Raw genomic sequence first — 7,778 nt, forward strand, 5'->3', positions numbered from 1 at the left:
CTTCTTAAAACTATAAAACTTCAGGGAATGAGAAGGTTGGTGTGGTGACAGCAGGGCCTCTTTAACCCATAAGAGGAAGACGTAGAAGAAGTGAAAATTAAAGGAGAAATGTGGGGGGGAGGCTCAGCAAGGATAAAAAATTACATAATTTGTAAAGAAATCATAGATTTTTAAAAAAATCTTTAGTTTATTAGAGGAACAAAGTTTGAAAGGCAAGATCTGACCAGGAACTCTATATTTCTAATCCCTGATCTGTGATCCTGAGCAAGTCAGTGCCTCAGCTCTCCTAACTTCAAAAACAGGGTTTAGTTCCCCTCTCACAAGTCTGCTGTGATTGGTTGACATGAGAGCTGTAAGGACAGGAAGCACCATAGAAGTGCTTAAACAGTCTTTATTTAAGAGAATATAAAAGAAGTTAGGGCCACTCTTGGATAGAGAACAAATTTCATGAAAAAATTTGTGTAGTAGTAACCACCTACTTCAGCTTAGGTTTTTATTAGAAGGTGAAGAAGAAAATAATTAGTTGAACAGCTGTGCTATAAAAATTGCAAAATCATGGGCAAATGAAATCAGTTGAAAGAGGAACATGTGAATTTTAGGTCTACAGGCTAATATAATCCCATGTGAGAGCTAGAAATTAAAGGAATTATCAAGATTATATGCTCCCTTCAGACAATGATCCTGGCATTTGTATAATGCATGAAAATATAGTCCCTGCCCACAAAAGAGTTTATTAGACCATGAACTCACCACATTTATGTATTGTATTCATGTGCTCCAGGTTAACAGGGGAAAAGTCCTTAATAACCTGCACTGTACAAGTGTAGTAGGGAGTTTTCAGAAAGGGAGTCATGTAGCATTGTTGGCCAACTAGTTAGTCTGTCGGGTTGATCTACGTCCATTAAAGAGTCCAGGTTCTGACTCTGAGCTGTGCTTGGTCTCCTGCCAGTCATGTGGCTGAGACCCAGGTCTGGTGGGGGAAGATAGGAAGTAACCTGTCCTCTGTAGGAGGAAGAGTTGGTAGGAACAGAATCAGGTGAAAGATGGACTGTGGTTACCTTCTCCCAGAGAACCAGTGGAAGAGCCCTGGATGGAAGTAGCTAGGAAAGGGCCATAGGAGGCCGGGAGCTAGGCTATAGACGTACTCTGGGGAGCTGGAGAAGAAGGCCTGAATAGCAACAAACACCACAGAAATGACCCTGGGAAAGAATTGGAAGGGCAGCCGGGGGCAGACTGCTGCCCACAACTTAATGGCAGAGCTCCACAGTAAAAGGAGGGTCCAGACGCCTTGGTAGCAACAGCTGGAGAGAGAACCTGTGCACCAGCACAAAATGGCCTGTTGACTCCAAGGAGGGCTGATGGAGTTAGAGTTTATTTTAGACTTTCCTTACCCCAAAAGGAAAGGCCTGCATTGTGTTTGATTTGCCTGGAAGACCCACACATCGAATCATCAACTGTTCAGCCAGAGAGGAAGTTGAGGCAGCGGATCTGTCCTTATGACATACCAGGTAAACTGCTGCTATGTGGGTGAAACCCAAACAGTTGTCTCCGTTCTCTCTCTGCTGTTGCCATGAGGGTCCATGGGGCCTTGGTATGCACCTGAATGATAGATACAGCCTGAAGCAATAGTTGGTGTTGCCAGCTCTTGCAACTTTTTTTGTGTGTGCAAATGATGCGATGTCAGCCCTGTCCCTCTGATTGGCTGCCTGGCACACGTGTGCACTGTTGACAGTTCTCAGGGGACCCAGGACTCTGAGTTTCCCCCTGCCTGCAACATGGTGGAGTCTTGCTTGTGCATGGCTGGGTGTTAACTGACAATTGGAGCGAAGCGAGGGGTGGAACCACAGCAAGCCAGAAATCTCTGTGGTTGCCTACATAACTTCCAGGGCCAATCAGAGTCTGCAGGGGGCTGTTGCCCTGGCCTTTTGGGTGTTATTTCCAGTGACACCTAATCTCCACAGGGCTCCTTTCATGGGAATGTAGGAACATGAGCTGCCCTATGCTCTACAGACTGGGGTTCTGGGCCTGCAGCTCCTTACGTTATACCCCCATCAGAGGCACCCTGCTTACCGAGTTAAGGCCATGGACATGGGCAGCAGGTTCCCAGGAGTGCAATTTGGGGCTGCAGTCTTCCCAATCCATACAATCATACAGTCTAGCGTTGAGGAGAGCGTGGACTTTATAGTCCTCATGCCTTTGGACCAGTGGTGGCAGTCTTTCAGATAGGCAGGAAAGGAGTCCTTCATGTACAGGTTCAAGAGGGATACATGGAAAACAGGGTGTATCTTGAGGGACTGGACCTGCAATTTGAAGGGGCTGGGGTTGATTTGCTGACAAATCCAGAATGGTCCAAGGAGCTCATGATTCAGGTTGTGGGACAGCCTGCTCGTATGGAGAGGTTTTGCCACAAGCTGGACCTTCCTGGTACAGAAGAACGTGCCACTTGTAGTACATTTTTCATGTTTTTCAGGTGGTCCTTACGCTCCCGGATATGATGAATCTGTGGGACCCAGTTGGCAGCTGCTGCATTTGTGGAGCTGCCGGCAAGTCAGGGTGGGATCGAGGGTGAAACTGAAATGTTGGGGGGAGGGGAGAGGAAAGGACTCTGCCTCTTGGAGGCCTGGTTGGCATTGTAAGAAAACTCAGCATAAAGCAGGAGGGAGTCCTAGTATCTTGGTGTTAGTTGACAAAGCACCTGAGGTATTGCTTTAGGACTTGTTTCACCCTCTCAGTCTGCCCATCTGTCTGAGGGTGGTAGGCAGGGGAGGTAAAAGAGCAAACAGTAATCAGAACGTTTTGTGCCAAAAACATGAGACAAACTGCAGGCCTCAGCCTGAGGTGATACGGTTTGGAAGCCCACAGAGATGGATAATGTGCACCACCAGGAGCTGAGCTGTTGTTTCAGCAGAGGTCAGGTGGTCACAGGATGAAGTGCACCATTTTGATCAGTTGGTTTGCAAAGGTGGCCGTCAGAGTTGAGGAGTTCCACTCTGAAGTCCAGGATTTAGGCCCAGGGTCTAGGTGGGGTCTCCAGGGCTAGCAGAGTGCTAAGGGGCTTAGAATGGGGTGCCTTGGTGCATGCACACAGATCACAAGACCCAACATAGGTCAATTTTAGATTGCATACCAGGTCACCAGAAGAAACAGAAAGCTGTGTGGAAGGTTTAAAGCATCCAAGATGGCCCACCAACGGCCTGTCATGGCAGAGGTTAAGTGCCTCCAACTGGAGGTGCTCCGGTGGAACATATATGCTCCCATCAATGTATTTTACCCTGTCCTGTGTTTTGGTTCTGGTTCTCAATTATTCAGCATGTTCTATCACCTCCTAAACTAAGGGGTCGTTCTGTGAGGCAGGTTGGATTAAGTCAATGTAAGTCTTGGTGTATTGCAGCACAAGAAAGTTGCAAGGTTTTAGGAGAGAGGGTGGTTATTTATTAGGCTTCTCATCCTCTTGATAGTAGTCCCCCTTTTGAGATAAGGCGCCAGCCTTCCTGTTACTGGTTCCCAGGTGATAGGTGATGGAGCTGGAGCAGAGGAAGGTGAAGCACCCCTAAAGCTGCCTTTCTCTCAGCCTGTAAGGGGAAGGCTTACTGCAGCTTCTGTCCCACACCCCACTCCAGGCCCAGAAGAGGGCTGAAGACCCTTTGGAGCTGCAGGAGGAGCAGAGGTGAGGCTGAGGAGCCAGAACTGGCAGGAGATTGGGAGGTGGTAGATGTGGGCTGGTGGCATACAGAATTAATTGCTGGGCCAGGAGATAGGCAGATGTGATGGGGAGAGTGCTTGCAGTGGCGGCCAAAATCATCTTAATACATTTGGGAGCTCAGCCGGCAGCCAGCCACCCTGCTGCTTCCTCCCTCCACAGGCTGCAGGGACACAGAGAGTGCTGCTGCCAGGGGGAGCTGCTGCTTCCTCGCTGCTGGGTGTCCCGAGAAATCTGGGAGGGGGTGTCATGTGAGGGGGAGTGTCACACAAACCTTTCATTCCTGTGAAAGCCCCTGAGCATGTGTGTAGCTTGTCAACTGATGGACAAAAAATGCACTGAAAATGTCCTGATGAAAAGCTCTGTGAAACTCGACAGCTCGTCTCTTTCACCAACGGAAGTTGGTCCAATCAACGATGTTACCTCACCCACCTTGTCTCTCTAATATCCTGGGACCAACACAGCTACAACACTGCAAATGAAAAATGAACTGCCAAAGGAGCTTTTATATTCTAGGCAAATAGCCTAGTCTGACGACATTTTTAAAGTGGGTTTTGACACAAGTCATTTTGGTTTCTAGGAGGATCTATTGCTGCCCTCATTAGCTGGGTTCAAAAGCTAGTGTGGTCTCTCTGAAAAGACTAAAATTCTGTGTGTATGTGAGAAAGTGGTTATGGCAGCACAACTGACAGCATCTCGGACCCACAGCACGAACACTTGACTGCTACTTTTGCTGTAATGAAATGACCCAGACACCAGTCTCGTAAACAAATTCATTAGGAAATGTTGCAGTCCTAGGAAGTGGTAAGACACAACTTGGTGTTTATGGGTTATAAATAGACTTGGAAGGATTAGATTTTTATCAGTAAATGTTTGTAAACATCGATTTCCCCATGTGCCCACACAAATTGATGAAAAGGCATTTCAATTAATGATTGAAATTTACATAGGCAAATTAAGAAAAATGCTGCTAGAGAAGTCGTTAGAGTTTGATTTAAAGATAGTTCTTTGGTATATTTTGATTTTGATAATTTGTGTTTTAACGGTTACAAAGCTTTAACTTTTTGAATTTCAGTGTCGACAGTCATTAAATAATTATTCTGACACATATCCCTGATAATTTCTCATAACTCTGAAAATTCAAATGGATAAAAATCTAACAAAACCTGCTTAAAATCCATAATTTTGTACTACTATGAGAATTTAAATTGATAAAAATTGGAAATAAGGGTAGAAAATTATTTTTTTAATTGAATTCTGCCAAGCCTACTTTAATTAATTGTCATAGACCTATATGCTTTTACAGTCAAGTTTAAAACTTCTCAAACAAATGATTCTTTTATTATGTTTTTTTAGAATATTTCATTCAATAAGGATAAAAATTATGTAAAAATTATTATGTGTATGTGTACATGTTTGTGACCCTATATGTAATCGCTCAATTTATGTTAAAAGAACTTTAGAGTTGCAAAGTCAAGCACTCAGAAGTTAGGAAATGCCAGATTTAAGATTGCCCATCCAACCTACATTCGTTCCCCTTGTGCAAATGCATTTTGACAGTCTCTAATTACATAATTTCAGACTATTCAAATGAATGCAGACAGATTAATTTCCTCATGGGCTTTTCTATGATGCCCCCATCATAGTATCTTGGTTCTTTACAAGCATAAATGAATTCATCTTCACAGCACCCTTGTGAGGCGAGGTGGTAGTATCACAATTTTACCTATGGGGAATTGAGACCAAAAATTGAGAGATCAAAAAGCCAACTTTGTCCACAGTATCAGCTAATTTTAGGTGCCCAATTTAAGAAGCTTAGAGTCTGATTTTTTTCAGAGTACTTAGCATTTTACAGCACTTTATATGTTCAGATCACAGCTCCCAATGAACAGTTATGAGTGCTCAGCACTTCTGCAAATCAGAAAATAAGGAACACACTGGTTACCTGTGAAAATGATTTAGGTGACATGCCCAGTATCACAAAGGAACTCTGTGGCAGAGGCACGGATAGAATCCAGTTTTCCAGGATGACATTCAGCAGCCTTAACAACAATCATCCTTTCTTTTTCTGCAGTCCCCCGGATCCCTATTTCACTCATCAGCCATCTTCCAGCTTTTGCAACAAATGAGACAGGGATATTGCAGATAACAACCTCATTCATTGCACAGCCTTGATTCATCCCCAGAGCAGGTACATCCTGTGCGCTGAATGTGGCTGGGGTTCCATGGAAAAATATAGTATGTGACAAAATGAGATTATGTAATTACTGTATCATAATACATATGCACAAGGGGACTGAATTCAGATTGCACAGACATCTGGCATTTCTTAACTTCTGAGTACACGATTTTGCAATGTTCTTTTAATGTCATTTTTAATGTTATTTTGTACATTAAAAAAAAAACTTTACATTTTTGTTTTTTCAATTGTCATCATGTGGAACATATTGAATCCCCCCATCCAAAACACACACACACACACACACACACACACCAGCAGCAGCAGCAGCAGGGTCGGGACCTTTAGATCCGCAGTATAGTCCTCTATCATTTGAGTTAATGTAGTAACTATTAGCAGTAGTAAACTGTTATCTTCTATATGAACTTGCTACTAAAAGAGGGATGAGACACTTTGCTATTGGCATTCACAACCTTTTGGTAGACAATAAGAGAATGTTTAGACTCAGGAATAATGGGTTCAACAGCAAATTCTGTAGGGGCATGTCCGGTAATGGTTGCAGTCCCTTCTGCCTCTGTACCTTCCCCTGCTGCTATTCCCTCTGCCTGCTGATTCCTATTCCTCCCACCCCCCATCTTTCGCCCATCACTCCTTTTGTTTCTCCCCTGCCTCTCCCACCCCCACATGTTCCTCGCTCTTCTGCATTCCAGTCAGGTTTCTCCCACCTTCTCCATGATGACTGGCCACAATGTTCCCTTAGAGTTTGGAACAATTGAAGAGAAAATCCTGCCCAGTCCCTGCAACTACACTCTGGAAGATGCTCCCTTGCTCTGTGGGCAAGGCGTATTTGCAATCTGGTTGGCACCTTAAAGCTGTGAGAGGGCTAGAACCTGCCCAGTGCAGATGGAGTCTTCAGAGAATTTAGCGTGCCAAACTCACAAGCCTCTACTGAGCAGGTGTGAACTGAGATTTTTTTTCAGGGGCTTAAAACTTGGCCAAATTTAGATGCAATTTCACAGGGACAGCAAAAGGCACATTTCCGATCCCAGGTCAAGTTCCTGCTCCAAAGCATTCAGATGCTAAAACTTCCCAACTAAAATGGTTGTAAGACGTTTTTGTTTAAGATGGGTAAAACAATGTATTTTTCCCTAACTTCATTCCGAGAGATGGCTGAATTGTTTTAGCCAAAACTTTCCTTTACAAAAAAGGGGACAGGGGGATGGGGCAGAGGACTCAGCCTGGAATTAACAACCAGCATTGGCAATTTCAGCCTGAATGATTTGTTTGTCAAAGTTATAAACAACTGAAAACAAGGTCTTATAATGGAAAGTGTCAGGTAACCTTAACTATAGGCAGCGCTACCTTTATTGCCTAGTATGATGTGTAATGGCATTGACAAACTTGCTAAGTCTAATAACAAATCTATGAGTTCAAATGTCATTGAATTTGCAGTCTGCTTAGGCGAATGGGGAGCCAAGGCAGAAGCAAATACAGAGAGACTGTGAAGAAAGCAACAGAGATGGAGAGGAGGAAAAAATCCATTATATGCTATCATTAGTTGTAATGGAAAGCACCTAGTACAATGTGGGAGCTACTGCAAACATAAGGTGACAACTCGAAGTTCTTGCAATTGTGAAAAATAACTATTGATAAGGTGCACACTTGTGCTAGTCTTGTTCTGATTGGGGTGATTATGAGGTTCTATCCTTAATATCCAGCGTAATCTAAAGCATTTAGCTAAAAATCTTTTCTTAAAAAAGAATTGAATTACTTTGGGGGAAGAAACATGATTTTAATGTTTAGGGGGGAAAAAGTTTGGGGCTTGATCTGATTTGCACACCCAAAATCGTTTGACGTTATCTAGACCCTGAACTCATCCAGGCTTCTAGCAATCTTACA

Source organism: Emydura macquarii, unplaced genomic scaffold (genome assembly GCF_026122565.2).
Source record: "Emydura macquarii macquarii isolate MOO-44397 ecotype Brisbane River unplaced genomic scaffold, CSIRO-AGI_Emac_v2 contig_2795, whole genome shotgun sequence".
NCBI lineage: Eukaryota > Metazoa > Chordata > Testudines > Chelidae > Emydura > Emydura macquarii.